We start from the raw sequence: 16,786 nt of genomic DNA, 5'->3' as shown, positions 1-16,786 counted from the left end.
AAATACGTTTTTGAAACAGACTATAGTTTTTTTTAAATATTTCGAACATATGTTTATATTACTACTTTGGCAAGAAAAAATATTCTTGAACTACAATATTCAATGCCAAGATTAATTTTTCTACTTTGCAATTTAACTAAATCGTTGGTGTTTGCTTATGGGCACTTTTTGCCAATTTTCACCAAATTTGCTTTTTGCTAGAATAGCAGCTGAGTCACGATCATTATGTTTAAAAACCAAATTCATGATATATACATGCTTTTCCCAATAAAAACAGTAGATATCACAAAAACGTTCTATTCTCTTTATACTGTGTCGACATTCGAGCCTATTTCCAGTTTCAAATATGGAAATCTATACAAATAGGAAACAGACTATAGCTTGAATCCACATTGATGAAAAGTCCATTTGACCCCATAAATTACCGTTTCGCATTTTTTCCAAGCAAAGTGACTATTTTTAACATTTTTCAAAGCCTTATTAAAAAAATGTCATTTTCCGATAGGTTACAAGAGCGCAATTATTCGTTATGCATTTTCAATAGGGTACCAGTGGTGTTCTGTATTTTCTTTCTTGAAGACTACACAAACTAGGGAAAACGGGTAGCAGTTCCTGTTACTAGAAATGCCAGCGTTACATTACAAACAAAAACATATACATGGTCATGCGGCAAAAATTGACTTAAAATGCAGTTGAAAAAGATCGTCTATTTTTTTTTCGCTTAATGAAAAAGGCATATTTTTAATGGCCCCGACGTGCAGAAATGGAAGATATTTTCTATACTTTGCAAAATGTGAATTTGATTTTCAGGATTTTTTAAACCTAATTCGATAAGCTTTCGATTAAAAGTAATTCAATTCTTTATCATCCAATCGGAAGCAGTACAGGATTCTATTCTGAGTACCATTTTGGGGTAAAAACCTTGCCGGTAAAATGTAAACAAATAATTGCGCTCTTGTAACCTAAATGTTAACAAATAATTTCGCTCTTGTACCCTATACGGTAATACGAAAAATTTTCTAAAATTAAGCACCCAGGCCAAATGAAGCGCTAGCGTCTATCTAGCTCATATCAAATCTTCAAAACATTATCTAATCACTCTCTGAATTTGGAGAATTAATTATTGCCCGTCGATCAGTCCAAAAATTTGAACTGATTTTTTGACCAAATACGTTACTGTTCAAAAAGACATGAAGATAATGTTTATTTACTGCGCTAATTTTTCAAAGGTCATCCAGCACTGATCATATTGCCGACAAATCCATTCTGATAAGGAAAAGCTACATAGAATTTTGAAGAATTGCTTTAAATAAAATCATTTCTTGAAAAAATACGTTTTTGAAACAGACTATAGTTTTTTTTGAATTTCGAATATATGTTAATATTACTACTTTGGCAAGAACAAATATTCTTGAACTACAATATTCAATGCCAAGATTAATGTTTCTACTTTGTAATTTAACTAAATCGTTGGTGTTTGCTTTGGGGCACTTTTTGCCAATTTTTACCAAATTTGCTTTTTGCTAGAATAGCAACTGAGTCACGATCATTATGTTAAAAAACCAAAATGTATCTCCAAATTCAAGATATATACATGCTTTTCCCAATAAAAAACAGTAGATATCACAAAAAACCTTCTATTCTCTTTATACTGTGTCGACATTCGAGCCCATTTCCAGTTTCAAATATGGAAATCTATACAAATAGGAAACAGACTATAGCTTGAATCCACATTGATGAAAAGTCCATTTGACCCCATAAATTACCGTTTCGCATTTTTTCCAAGCAAAGTGACTATTTTTAACATTTTTCAAAGCCTTATTAAAAAAATGTCATTTTCCGATAGGTTACAAGAGCGCAATTATTCGTTATGCATTTTCAATAGGGTACCAGTGGTGTTCTGTATTTTCTTTCTTGAAGACTACACAAACTAGGGAAAACGGGTAGCAGTTCCTGTTACTAGAAATGCCAGCGTTACATTACAAACAAAAACATATACATGGTCATGCGGCAAAAATTGACTTAAAATGCAGTTGAAAAAGATCGTCTATTTTTTTTTCGCTTAATGAAAAAGGCATATTTTTAATGGCCCCGACGTGCAGAAATGGAAGATATTTTCTATACTTTGCAAAATGTGAATTTGATTTTCAGGATTTTTTAAACCTAATTCGATAAGCTTTCGATTAAAAGTAATTCAATTCTTTATCATCCAATCGGAAGCAGTACAGGATTCTATTCTGAGTACCATTTTGGGGTAAAAACCTTGCCGGTAAAATGTAAACAAATAATTGCGCTCTTGTAACCTAAATGTTAACAAATAATTTCGCTCTTGTACCCTATACGGTAATACGAAAAATTTTCTAAAATTAAGCACCCAGGCCAAATGAAGCGCTAGCGTCTATCTAGCTCATATCAAATCTTCAAAACATTATCTAATCACTCTCTGAATTTGGAGAATTAATTATTGCCCGTCGATCAGTCCAAAAATTTGAACTGATTTTTTGACCAAATACGTTACTGTTCAAAAAGACATGAAGATAATGTTTATTTACTGCGCTAATTTTTCAAAGGTCATCCAGCACTGATCATATTGCCGACAAATCCATTCTGATAAGGAAAAGCTACATAGAATTTTGAAGAATTGCTTTAAATAAAATCATTTCTTGAAAAAATACGTTTTTGAAACAGACTATAGTTTTTTTTGAATTTCGAATATATGTTAATATTACTACTTTGGCAAGAACAAATATTCTTGAACTACAATATTCAATGCCAAGATTAATGTTTCTACTTTGTAATTTAACTAAATCGTTGGTGTTTGCTTTGGGGCACTTTTTGCCAATTTTTACCAAATTTGCTTTTTGCTAGAATAGCAACTGAGTCACGATCATTATGTTAAAAAACCAAAATGTATCTCCAAATTCAAGATATATACATGCTTTTCCCAATAAAAAACAGTAGATATCACAAAAAACCTTCTATTCTCTTTATACTGTGTCGACATTCGAGCCCATTTCCAGTTTCAAATATGGAAATCTATACAAATAGGAAACAGACTATAGCTTGAATCCACATTGATGAAAAGTCCATTTGACCCCATAAATTACCGTTTAGCATTTTTTCCAAGCAAAATGACTATTTTTAACATTTTTCAAAGCCTTATTAAAAAAAATGTCATTTTCCGATAGGTTACAAGAGCGCAATTATTCGTTATTCATTTTAAATAGGGAACCAGTGGTGTGCCGTTTTTTCTTTCTTGAAGACTACACAAACTAGGGAAAACGGGTAGCAGTTCCTGTTACTAGAAATGCCAGTGTTGCATTACAACCAAAAACATATACATGGTCATGCGGCAAAAATTGACTTAAAATGCAATTGAAAAAGATCGTCTATTTTTTTTTCGTTTAATGAAAATGGCATATTTTTAATGGCCCCGACGTGCAGAAAGGGAAGATATTTTCTATTCTTTGCAAAATGTGAATTTGATTTTCTGGATTTTTTTAACGTAATTCGATAAGCTTTCGATTAAAAGTTATTCCAATTTTGTATCATCCAATCAGAAGCAGTACAGGATTCTATTCTGAGTACCATTTTGGGGTAAAAACCTTGCCGGTAAAATGTAAACAAATAATTGCGCTTTTGTAACCAAAATGTAAACAAATAATTGCGCTCTTGTAACCTATACGTTAATGCAATAAAATTTCTTAAATTAAGCGCCCGAGCCAAATGAAGTGCTAGCGTCTATCTAGCTCATATCACATCTTCAAAACATCATCTGATCACTCTCTGAATTTGGAGAATTATTTATTGCCCGTCGATCAGGCCAAACATTTGAACTGATTTTTTGACCAAATACGGTACTGTTCAAAAAGACATGAAGATAATGTTTATTTACTGCCCTAATTTTTCAAAGGTCATCCAGCACTGATCATATTGCCGACAAAATCGTTCTGATATGGAAAAGCTACATAGAATGTTGAAGAATTGCTTTAAATGAAATCCTTTCTTGAAAAAAACACGCTTTTCAAACAGACTATAGTTTTTCCAAATTTCGAATATATGATAATATCACTACTTTGGCAAGAAAAAGTTTTCTTGAACTACAATATTCAATGCCAAGATTAATTTTTCTACTTTGTAATTTAACTAAATGGTTGGTGTTTGCCTATGGGCACTTTTTGCCATTTTCACCAAATTTGCTTTTTGCTAGAATAGCAAATGAGTCACGATCATTATGTTCAAAAACCAAAATGTATCTCCAACTTCAAGATATATACATGCTGTTCCCAATAAAAACAGTAGATCTCACAAAAACGTTTTATTTCTTTATACTGTGTCGACATTCGAGCCCACCTTAGTTTCAAATATGGAAATCTATACAAATAGGAAACAGAATATAGCTTGAATGTACGTTGATGAAAAGTCCATTGGACCCTATTAAATACCATTTCGCATTTTTTCCAAGCAAAATGACTATTTTTAACATTTTTCAAAGCCTTATTAAAAAAAATGTCATTTTCCGATAGGTTACAAGAGCGCAATTATTCGTAATGCATTTTCCATAGCGTGTTCCGTATTTGTTTTCTCGAAGATTACACAAACTATGGAAAAACGGGTAGCAGTTCCTGTTACTAGAAATGCCAGTGTTGCATTACAACCTAATAAAATATATATGGTCATACGGCAAAAATTGACTTAAAATGCCGGAATCTGATTACAGTAGTTGTCGTCTGTTTATGTAGTTCATACGTGTTTCTTGTTTCTCGTTTTTATATAGATAAGCCGTTGGTTTTTCCGTTTGAGTGGTTTACACTAGTAATTTTTTGGGGCCCGTTATAGCTTGCTGTTCGGTGCGAGCCAATGCTCCGTGTTGAAGGCCGTACCTTGACCTATAATGGTTAACTTTTATAAATTGTAACTTGGATGGAGAGTTGTCTCATTGGCACTCATACCAAATCTTCCTATTTCTAGTTGAATAAGATCGTTTTTTTTTTTTGGCTAATGAAAAAGGCATATTTTTAATGGCCCTGACGTGCAGAAATGGAAGATATTTTCTATACTTTGAAAAATGTGAATTTGATTTTCTGGATTTTTTAAACGTAATTCTATAAGCTTTCGATTAAAAGTAATTCCAATTCTGTATCATCCAATCAGAAGCCGTACAGGATTCTATTTTGAGTACCGGTAAAATGTAAACAAATAATTGCGCTTTTGTAACCTAAATGTAAACAAATAATTGCGCTCTTGTAACCTATACGGTAATGCAAATTTTTTTTCTAAAATTAAGCGCCCGGGCCAAATGAAGCGCTAGCGTCTATCTAGCTCATATCATATTTTCAAAACATTATCTGATCACTCTCTGAATTTGGAGAATTATTTATTGCCCGTCAATGAGGCCAAACATTTGAACTGATTTTTTGACCAAATACGGTACTGTTCAAAAAGACATGAAGATAATGTTTATTTACTGCCCTAGTTTTTCAAAGGTCATCCAGCACTGATCATATTGCCGACAAAACCGTTCTGATATGGAAAAGCTACATAGAATGTTGGAGAATGGCTTTAAATGAAATCCTTTCTTGAAAAAATACGTTTTTGAAACAGACTATATTTTTTTCAAATTTCGAATGTATGATAATGTTACTACTTTGGCAAGAAAAAATATTCTCGAACTATAGTATTCAATGCCAAGATTAATTTTTCTACTTTGTAATTTAACTAAATCGTTGGTGTTTGCTTTGGGGCACTTTTTGCCAATTTTCACCAAATTTGCTTTTTGCTAGAATAGCAACTGAGTCACGATCATTATGTAAAAAAATGTATCTCCAAATTCAAGATATATACATGCTGTTCCCAATAAAAACATTAGATCTCACAAAAAAGTTCTATTTCTTTATACTGTGTCGACATTCGAGCCAACCTTAGTTTCAAATATGGAAATCTATACAAATAGGAAACAGACTATAGCTTGAATGCACGTTGATGAAAAGCCCATTTGACCCCATAAATTACCGTTTCGCATTTTTTCCAAGCAAAATTACTATTTTTAACATTTTTCAAAGCCTTATTAAAAAAATGTCATTTTCCTTTAGGTTACAAGAGTGCAATTGTTCGTGATGCATTTTCCATAGGGTGTTCCGTATTTGTTTTCTCGAAGACTACACAAACTATGGAAAAACGGGAAGCAGTTCGTATTACTAAAAATGCCAGTGTTGCATTACAACTAAAAAATATATATGGTCATGCGGCAAAAATTGACTTGAAATGCAGTTGAAAAAGATCGTCTATTTTTTTCGCTTAATAAAAAAGGCATATTTTTAATGGTCCCGACGTGCAGAAATGGAAGATATTTTTTATACTTTGCAAAATTTAATTTGATTTTCTGTATTTTTTAAACCTAATTCGATAAGCTTTCGATTAAAAGCAATTCCAATTCTGTATCATCCAATCAGAAGCCGTACAGGATTCTATTCTGAGTACCATCTTGGGGTAAAAAACTCGTCGGTAAAATGTAAACAAATAATTGCTCTCTTGTAACCATGATTGGTAACCAGGCAAATCTATTTACTAAAATAAAGAGTTCATATCGGACACTCTATGGAATTAAAAGACATTTACTAGGCTTGAATTGTCCATACCAATCAACGAACTTTAATTATTACAGCGTCAGTAATATCTTCCAATCAGGTAGTAAGAAAGCCTTCAGCCCGCAGACTGTCCATCGTTCAACTCTTAATACCGTCTCCGAGGAGACGGTAATAACGGCTAAACCATGACTCAAGATTCAGAGGTGTAATAAGTATTTTAGAACAGAATGAAACAATCTCGGTACAGATATCAATTTACGGTGAGATAAATAAAAAGTTAAACTGAACAAGAAAGATGCTACATGCGATAGAAACAGCAAAAAACGGCTTTCTATACTCTCGGCATCCTCAAATATCGTCTATTTCCTGAAAACCCTTTAGGTGAAAAATTACTATATCGGCCCGGTCAAAAAAGTAGTACATATTCAAACAAAATATTTCCTACGCATATAGCTATAACTTTGTCAATAACGGTAAAATATTTGGTTTATTTTGTATCAAATGAAATCTTAATGACTTGGGATCACAAAGTCTCTTTTGAATAATATAAAAAAGAAATTATTAAGGAGGGCATATTTGCCCTGTTGCTCACATTTTGCTCAGTAATAATAGTAATAATAATAATAATGACTTTATTTATAGAGGGTGACCGAATTAGCATTCACTAATCTACCTTGAGGCCCTCACCAAAAAACATACAGAACAAATATTACAGATATTACAATTTTTGAACATATAACTAAGCTTTCATGCTAGATGATTGTCTGAAGAAAAGAAAAAAACAAATAATACGTACATTATACACAAAAGTTAAAAAGACATGATAGAGTTAGAGATTTGTTACATATCATTTATAGCTAAAAAAATCTACACATATTCTTTTAAAAGTACCTAGATTTTCACATAGTTTTATTTCATTTGGTAGTTTATTCCAAGGTATTGAGGAGCTGTATGTGAATGATTTTTTCAGCAAATTTGCATTAGGCCTCACTACAGCTAGATTATTATTTGCAGAAGATCTAAAATTTCTGCTGTGTAGGTTTATAATTGGACAACATAGTTCTTTAAGGTAATTAGATGCTTTATTATTGAGAATTTTATGAACAAGAATCAATTTATGATAAGAAATCCTAGATTTGAAATTTAACCATTTAAGCTGTTTAAATAAATTGAGAGAAGGTGTTAGTATTGGCCAGCAAACACATAACATTTTTAAAACATTTTTTAAATGTCATATGGGTGTCTTTCCGAAAACATTGCAATAATATATCATTTGAACATCTAAAAAATGTTTATTTTATTGTTTTTGAAATGTTTTAATTCTAATATTATATATATCCAAAAAATATTATTTGCTAATATCTTTTATTCACGTTCACAAACATTGTTCTGAAATATCCTGTACATTTCTATAATATGAAAAAATAATATTTATTCACTTTCTCAAACATTGTTCTGAAATATCCTGTACATTTCTATAATATGAAAAAATAATAGTTTGTTCAATTGGTATTTTATTTTGTTAAAACATTTAAAGTAAATATTTTCCAAAAATGTTTTTCAGAAAATAGTTTGTTGCTATTTACATAAAATGTTTTATAACGTTTAATTAAAATGTTTTACATTTAACATCTGAAAGATATCAGCTAAATGTTTTCTATAAAATATTTTGACATACACTTTATTTGATATCCTTACTGATATTTTATTCAACATTTTACGGATATAAATATAACATTTATTTAAACTTTGTTCAAAATCCCACAGACAACGTTTTATGGAATTAGCTAGTTGTTTTTATTCAGTATAAGTTAAATATCACTAAATCTTATCAATACTTTAATCATGACATAAGTCAGCCTATCGTATTTCTTCTAATATCAAAATTCAAAAGAGTCAACATCAAATTAAGAGATAATGTATTTATGAACAATTACTTTTCTTTAATGTTTATTTAATTCGTTCGTGTATATTTTAGAAATTAAGAATGAAAACTGTCGATGAAATGTAACTGCCCTCTTAACAGACCTTTTTCATATTACCGATTTTTGATTCCGGAGTTTATATTTTTTCGACAGGTTACGTACTCTGTAGTAGGACATACTGGTACTCGGTCAACTAAGATCAACATGAAAAGGTAAAATCAAGCTTTTAATCGATAAAATTAACTGCTTTATGGCAGAAATCTTTCCCCTGAAATTGCACGGATTATTTGTTTGATTTTACTTCTTTTGGTTGCTCCTACTTGACCAAGTACCAGGATGTCCTACCATAGAAAAGGTATCCTGTCGAAAAATTATATAATCCGAAGTCGGTAATATGGAAATAGTCTATTCCACATTCGTATCGGTATGCATTACGGAAAACCGACCTTTTCCGGAATTGATGCAGAAGTCGACTGTTTCGTTTTATCACATGTGAATATCGGGAACCAGTTTGCGGAAATGCAATTTGAAATTTAAATTTTAAACAAAGACAAAGATATCAACAAAGAGAGCAAGGAAAAGTATAAGTTACTCACTAGGTAAGAATGATTAAACTCCTGAGATGAAACTTGTGCATTCCTTTTGTGTTTCAATCATAATCGGAACCATTTCTGTTTCTACAGTACAGGTGCGGATCTAGTCCAAATTATTATGACGTCTTGAAAGGCTATTATATTTTTTTTTCTTTGACGCCTTACATCGACGTCATAACGCCGAACTTATATTTTCAGTTGGACTTTGAGAGGGAATTAACTGCTTTATTAAAACGTTTAGCTGGTTTCTCCTTAAGATGCTTCATTTTAGGAGTATAAAATATATTTTTGATCCAACCTCGGTAAAATTTGACGGACCTGAATTTCCGGATAATATAAAACAAAGGTTCCGGAAATTCGGGTCTGTCAAATTTTACCGAGTTTGGTGCAAAAATTTATTTTATACTCTCCTAAAATGAAATCCGATAAATGTTTTAAAAAAAGCAGTAGATAATCGTCCGCCTCGGATGGAATTGTAACTTATTATTACTGTAGGGATTTATGGAAATATTTTGCACAAACAAACACATAAAAGGTAAGTATTTTTATATATGCAAAAATTTTAAGCCTTCAATGAAAATGTTGTGGTTAAATTGGGTCTCAAAGTTGAGAGCAAAATATGCTCTCAAAGTCCAACCGAAAATGGTGGCTTCAACATTATGATATCGGAGGAAGGCGTCAAAGCAAAAAATTAAAATAGCCTTCCAAGACGTCATAATTATTTGGACTAGTGCGGATCCAGGATCTTGAAAAAGATGGGGCCCCTGGCTGGCAGGTCAACGCTTGGAGTGATACTTGTAAATAATCTATGCATTTCTCTTATATGTAGCACCATAAGGGGGGTTGGGGCCCCATAAATCCGCCACTGTTCTAGCATATACGTACACCAATAATTAATTTGTCCATTGATATGAAAATAAGAAGATGTAGCTTGTGTTTGATTGCCAATGTCAATGAGACAGCTATCCACCTGAATTCAAATGACTTGGATATAAAAAAAAAATTATAGGTCACTGTACGGCCTTTAACAATGAGAAAACCCATACTGTATAGTCAACATTTTAAAGGCTTTGACAAACAAAATGTGTTCTCAAACATAATTAAAACAAAACAAAAAAAAATAGCAGCCTAAATTTATAACAATACACATTATGAAAAACTTAAATAACAGACATAAACCAACAGCAACTGTTGCAAAAGGCATGACTCAATAGACTGTTCGAGGCACAAAAACAAGTAACATTAACGTTAAGCACTAGATAAATAACTGTTTTGTGTTTTCTATCATGTCTATGACAAAATGAATAAACCAGTTATTTTTCTCCCAAATTGCACCGATTGTAAGCTTGATTTTACTTCAGATAGTAGTTCTCACATTAACATAACCGAGTACAAGAATTTCCTTCAGCAGAGTAAGTAACCTGTCTAAACATTATACACCCATAACTCAAAAGTCAGTTATATATGAAAATCGTCTATTACAAGTAGACACAAAACCTAGTGTCCATCCTACATGTAAATGGCATAATTTCAGTGTGAAGTTGCTTTTGTGACTTTTTGGCCATGTCGTTTGAGCAATATGCTGTTCAGCATGAGTTGTATCAGTCAAATATCATGGCACTGCCCATAATTTATGGCTGCCTATGCAGAACGTTTTAAAATTAATTAAAATTTTATAAAAACAACACTTATTTAAAAAAAACTTTTTTTGGCTGTATAATGGAGACTTTTATTTTATAGTAAAATCAGCGTACACATGCAAGGATTTATTTGCAATACAGTAAATTAAAATTTCCCTTAATGAATATTACAAGGACTATTAAAGACTTGAGTTACAAGCAGGTTAATATAAACTGTTGCTTAAAATTATATTCATACAATAATGTAATTATCTTTTATTTTTCAAAAGGAGCTATAAAATAAATTGCTTCGCCTAGCGCAGCTGGATACGACCGCAGAGGTCCAACCCTAAACAGTTGGGGCAAAAATGGACACAATACTCAAGCTTGATACAGGTCTGAATTTGGATTGTAATTAAATTTTTGACACATTATAGGTTTCTGACACAGAATAAATGTAGTCAAAGAACTTGAAATTGGTTATATGATTTGAATTTATATTCAATTGAAGATTTCTTGCTTTTGTGCAATACACTGTGCTGTTGCGCAATACTTAGTAAATCTGTTTTCAGACTATATACAAAGAATTAGCAAACTGAATTGTGACCCCCAATTTTTCTTTGGAAAATTTACAATTTCTTAAGTCTTAAGGAAAAAAAATTGCCCCCCCCCCCTCCCCACTTCCCCCCTTATTTGAAAATAATAACATTTGAAGAAATTTTCTATTTGTAAAATGTGGTATAATTTAAGAAAAATCAATACACTTAGACACAAGTTATTGCCTGAAAATGAAAAAAAAAAATGCTTGTTTTAGACCCTTTTTGGTCCCTAATTCCTGAACGGTTTGGGCAACTACCCCCAAAACGAATCCCAACCTTCTACTTGTGGTATTGAACCTTGTGGTACAATTTCAGAGCAATCTCAATACTTATACACAAGTTATTGTTTTGAAACTAGAAAAATGCTTGTTTTGGGCCCCTAATTCCTAAACGCTTGGGAGCATCACCCCCAAAAACAATCCCAACCTTCCTTTTGTGGTATTGAACCTTTTGGTTAAATTTCATAGAGATCCATACACATAAACTAAAGCTATTGTCCGGAAACCAAATGTCTTCGGACGACGAGCATTTTACGACCCCAAAATTGTTTTGTGGTCGTATAAAAAGCCACAAAGGACTAGTTCAATATGCAGGTTTACAATTTGGAAGTGGCACTGGTACTTTGGAATGGCCACAACCATTCAGGAGGAAAACATTTTTTTAAGTACCCAGTAAGATTTTCATACAAGATTACTGTCATTTCATATTTACATTTTAATTCAAATTTTTCGCATAAACAATACATTAACTTAAAGATTAAGGGCATATTATACAATTCAGAAAAGATCCTAGGATTTTTAAATAAAGTATTTTTTGGTGACAAAATAGAAACACGTTGTTTATTTAAATCAAGCTTTTAGTCCAACAGTGTGCTTTCGTAAACATGATAAACATCTTTATTTTCCTTTGAAAATGCTTTCAAAATATATAATCATCTGATTAAATGACGTCTGTGTGTTTCCCGGAAGTTTGAGTTATACTATTAGCAAGATCACGAAAACAATGCGTAAAACTTGGGTTATTATTTTTGCCTCTACTACTAGTACTGCATCGTATGCCCTTAGATACTTATAACAAAATGACGTTCAGCTTTAATGAAAGGCAATTAAGCCCTTTGTGGATTAAATGAAAAGGTTTTTATCTGTACTGTACATTGTATATTTGATCCTGTTAAATGCTATAATATATATATATATATATATATATATAATATTGTTTAAAGGATAACATAGATGCCATTTTAGAATTTGTCAATATCTTCATTGTGAGACTACTTGTTATTTGTTTCATAACTTTTAAGGGAGAGGGGGTGTCCTTCCGGCATCCTGATTAGTTCTCTAATAAAGGAATATTTCAGAAGTTTATATATAAATGTAAGATTAATAATTTTTTTTTTATTAATTTTTTTCAGAAGCATTGCACAACAAGAAAAAGATATAAGACACTACAAGACATTCCAAGTGATTCTGAATAAGACAATTGATGGACTTTTCAAATGTATTCTTAAACAAATCAAATAATTGATGCAAAATAGTGTTTTGCTCTTTATCTCTTAAGCCAATTATTGACTTTGGATGTAATCCTATTAGTAGTGTAACATTTTTTGTTTAGATAGAGAAGTTATTTTGAAAAATCTGAATTTGTGACACAAGTTTAAGTAAATGTAACCTAAACTTTTGTTTGCTTAACGCCCAGTGGCAAATATTTCATGCATGTTCCTGATGACATGTGCATGATGTGTATAAGATAGGTAATAAAGATTGAGAGTGAAAAACTAAACATTATACCATTGGCATTGCGGTAGGAATATGGACTTTATTGCAATGCCTTTCTGTCAATCTATCTTTGTCCAACAAATATTTTCATTACTGTTTTCCACAAACCTACTGAACAGGATGAGTTCATATTTGGTTAGCTGCTTGATAATGATGAACTGTGATGTGTGAGCATTTTTACACGCCATTATTCAGACAGCCCATTAGTCCGAAAGCTCATCAGTCCGACGGCCCATTGTTCCGACAGCCCATTGGTCCGACATCCCATTTTTCCGACAACCCAATAATCTGACAGCCAAATAATCCCGACAACCCATTGCTCTGAGAGCCCAATAATCCGACAACCCATTAGTCCGACACTTAGAATTAATTATTGCGCGGTATCAGGGTAAAACAAAAATATATGTCTGTCTATATTATAACGTATATGCTATTACATATGTACAGAAATAGTTCCGTATATATTATATAGGTAGTTCGATTACTTTTAATATACTTAATTCGAAATCTGTATATACGTAATTAAAATTAGTGTTTAGAGGTATATTATTCAATTATGTATTTTTGCGCCTTTTCGTATATAAATCGTTTATGTATTTACAGAAATCAAAAAACGGATATACAGAACTATATTTCCGTATGGATAGACTTCGAATCTCGTATACGGAATTATGATCGACGTAACAATTCTTTACATACGCAAATACAGACTATGCAGAATTTTAATTGCGTATATATATGCAGAATTCGAATTACGTTATACAGGGAATTATTTATACAGATTCTCATCAAATTTAAATATCTTCAACATATTACGCGGCGCCAGAATATGGTTTGCTTTATAAAATACAGAATAAATACAGAATATATTCTGTATATTGGATATTGTGTGGCTCCAATATGGCCAAATCCGACCCGCCAACTTGGGGATTAGGTGGGCGTCTCATTTAAAACAACCTACGACTTTTAAAAATAATTCTTAAATTTGCTTGAAAGTGAGGCAAACTGATGCATTTTTTAAACGCGACCTGATGGGGGGGGGGGGGGGGGGGGGGGGGGGTATTCTACTGTGGCCCCGTACCCGTATTGTGATGCGTTAACATATACTTTACATTTTACAAGATATTGTCAATAACAGTAATATCTTTTTCTTCAATATTCGCATTTTGAAATTGACCTTCAGCATCACAGGCTTTCTAAAGAGACATTGACGCTAAAATAAAAAAAAAAATCTGTTCATTAGTGTTATGCACATGCAGTCAGTTTGCCTCAACAATTTTCTTGACTTATCCATTGACTGCTAGACAAACTAAGCGTTAGTCAAGAAGAATGGAAATCATTTGACAAAGACACACGACGGGGGGACAAGAAAGACACAGTGTCTTAGATACATGATATTTTTCTTAGCTGTTATTGGCTCTTTGAACAAGCTGTCAGTAACTGCGATAACTCCCACATCTGTACTTTGTGTTTTTGTTGTTGTTGTGAGGGATGTAGAAATACCCTGCCACGTCCGGTCTGTGTTTTTTTTTTTAGATGTTTTTTCTGCTTTGTATCGATCTGATAAGCCCTTTTCAACTAATTTTTATACGACCGCAAAAAAAATTTTGCATTCGTATAATGGTATCATGTCGTCGTCGGCGTTCGAAGACACATTTAGTTTCCGGACAATAACTTTAGTTAAAGTGAATGGACCTCTATGAAATTTTACCAGAAGGTTCAATACCACAAAAGGAATGTTGGGATTGATTTTTTGGGGTTATGGTACCAACAGTTCAGGAATTAGGGGCCAAAAACAAGCATTTTTGTAGTTTCAGGACAATAACTTGTATGTAAGTGTATGGATCTCTCTGAAATTGTACAACAAGGTTTCAAGGGAAGGCTTGGATTGAGTGTGGCGGTAATTGCCCCAAACGTTCAGGAATTAGGGGCAAAAAAGGGGCGAAAAACAAGCATTTTTTTTAGTTTCCAGACAATAACTTATAGTGTTTAAGTGTATGGATCTCTCTGAATTTATAATACAAGGTTCCATACCACAAAGGGAAGGCTGGGATTGTGTTTGGGGGTAATTACTCCAAGGGTTTTTTTTCAAATTTTTTTGGGGGTTCATATTTTTTTTCCTCGAGATTTTTTCAAAATTTCAAATTTTTTTTCAAAAATCTTTTTTTTTTTGAGTGGGGGGATAATTTTTAATATTTTTTTTTTTTTTTTTTTTAATTTTTCATTTTTACATTGATTATTTCTGATTTATACATAAAAGCAACAAATACTGATATGGTAGGAGATACACACCAGACAGGGCGTGTAAATTACTATATATAGCAGATTAACAGTTTTGCCAATAACAAGAAATCTTCAATCGCACAGTATTGCGAAAAAAATTTAGCAAGAAATCTTCAATTGCGCAGTACTGCGCAATAGCAAGAAATCTTCAATTGCACAGTATTGCGCAAAAGCACAGAATTGCTCAATAGTAAGAAATCTTCAATTGCACAGTATTATGCAATAGCACAGTTTTGCGCAATAGCAAACAATCTTCAATTACACAGTATTGCGCAATAGCAAGAAATCTGCAATTGCACAGTATTGCGCAATAGCAAGAAATCTTCAATTGCACAGTATTGCGCAATAGCACTGTATTACACAATAGCACATCATTGGGCAATAGCACAGTATTGCGCAATATCACAGAATTGCGCAATAGCAAGAAATCTTCAATTGCGTAGTATTGCGCAATAGCAAGAAATCTTCAATTGCACAGTATTGCGCAATAGCATAGTATTGGGCAATAGCACAGTATTGCGCAATAGCAAGAAATCTTCAATTGAAAAAAAAAAAATTCAATGGGATTAATTTAAAGTCTTTAATTTTTGGGGGTTCAAACCTTGTATTACTATTTTGGATATTGGGCTCCATTTTCAAATTGGTCTACATTGAGGTCTAAAGGGTCCAAAATTAAACTTTGTTGATTTCATCAAAAACTGAATTATTGCGGCTCTATGATATGCTGAATCTTATTGTGCATTTAGATTTTTTATTTTGGGCCCTGTTTTCACATTAGTCCATATTATTATAAGGTTTGAAGGGTCCAAAATTAAACTGTGTTTGATTTCAACTAAAATTAAATTTTTGGTGTTTTTTTATGTGCTGAATATAAGCATGTTGTTAGATTTTGGATATCAGACCATACTAGGTAAATCAAATGTCCCATTTCAAATTTTAAGATCTTTGACCACATTTTTTGTGTGTCAGAAACCTTTATGTCAAAAATTTGATCACAATCCAAATTCAGACAGTATCAAGCTTGTATATTGAGTCCAAACTTGCCCCAACTGTTCAGTGTTTGATCTCTGCGGTCGTATCAGGCTGCGCTCGGCGAAACATTTTATTATAGTTGGTTCTTATGTTGTACTGTTACACCACCGTTCCAGGTTTGTGTATGGTTGGCGCCTTCAAACATGTCTAACCCCGCCACATTCTTTAGGTGCCTGTCCCAAGTCAGGAGCCTGTAGTTCAGTGGTTGTTGTTGGTTCATGTATGTCATATTTGTTTTTCGTAATTGTTTTGATATAAATTATGCCGTTAGTTTTCTCAGTTGAATTGTTACATATTTTTAATGTGGGGACCTTTTATAGCCGATTATATGGTATGGATTTTTCTCATTGGTGAAGCCCGTACGGTTGCGTAT

The 16,786-nt window shown here is 32.4% G+C and overlaps 2 protein-coding genes across 4 annotated transcripts in view; one reads left to right on the top strand and one right to left on the bottom strand.

Moving 5' to 3' along the window:
• The window catches only part of LOC127701834 (glucose-6-phosphate isomerase-like), a 156,274-nt gene that overhangs the window by 2,892 nt on the left and 136,596 nt on the right, over nucleotides 1-16,786 (top strand). The gene's annotated exons all lie outside the window — the stretch shown is intronic.
• LOC127701833 (uncharacterized) overlaps nucleotides 1-16,786 on the bottom strand; it is a 158,249-nt gene that overhangs the window by 140,615 nt on the left and 848 nt on the right. The window lies entirely within an intron of this gene.

This window comes from Mytilus californianus, unplaced genomic scaffold (assembly GCF_021869535.1).
Source record: "Mytilus californianus isolate M0D057914Y unplaced genomic scaffold, xbMytCali1.0.p SCAF_5, whole genome shotgun sequence".
Taxonomy (NCBI): Eukaryota; Metazoa; Mollusca; class Bivalvia; order Mytilida; family Mytilidae; genus Mytilus; species Mytilus californianus.
Note: the sequence above shows the minus strand (reverse complement) of the source record. Positions and strands in the feature narration are given on the sequence as shown.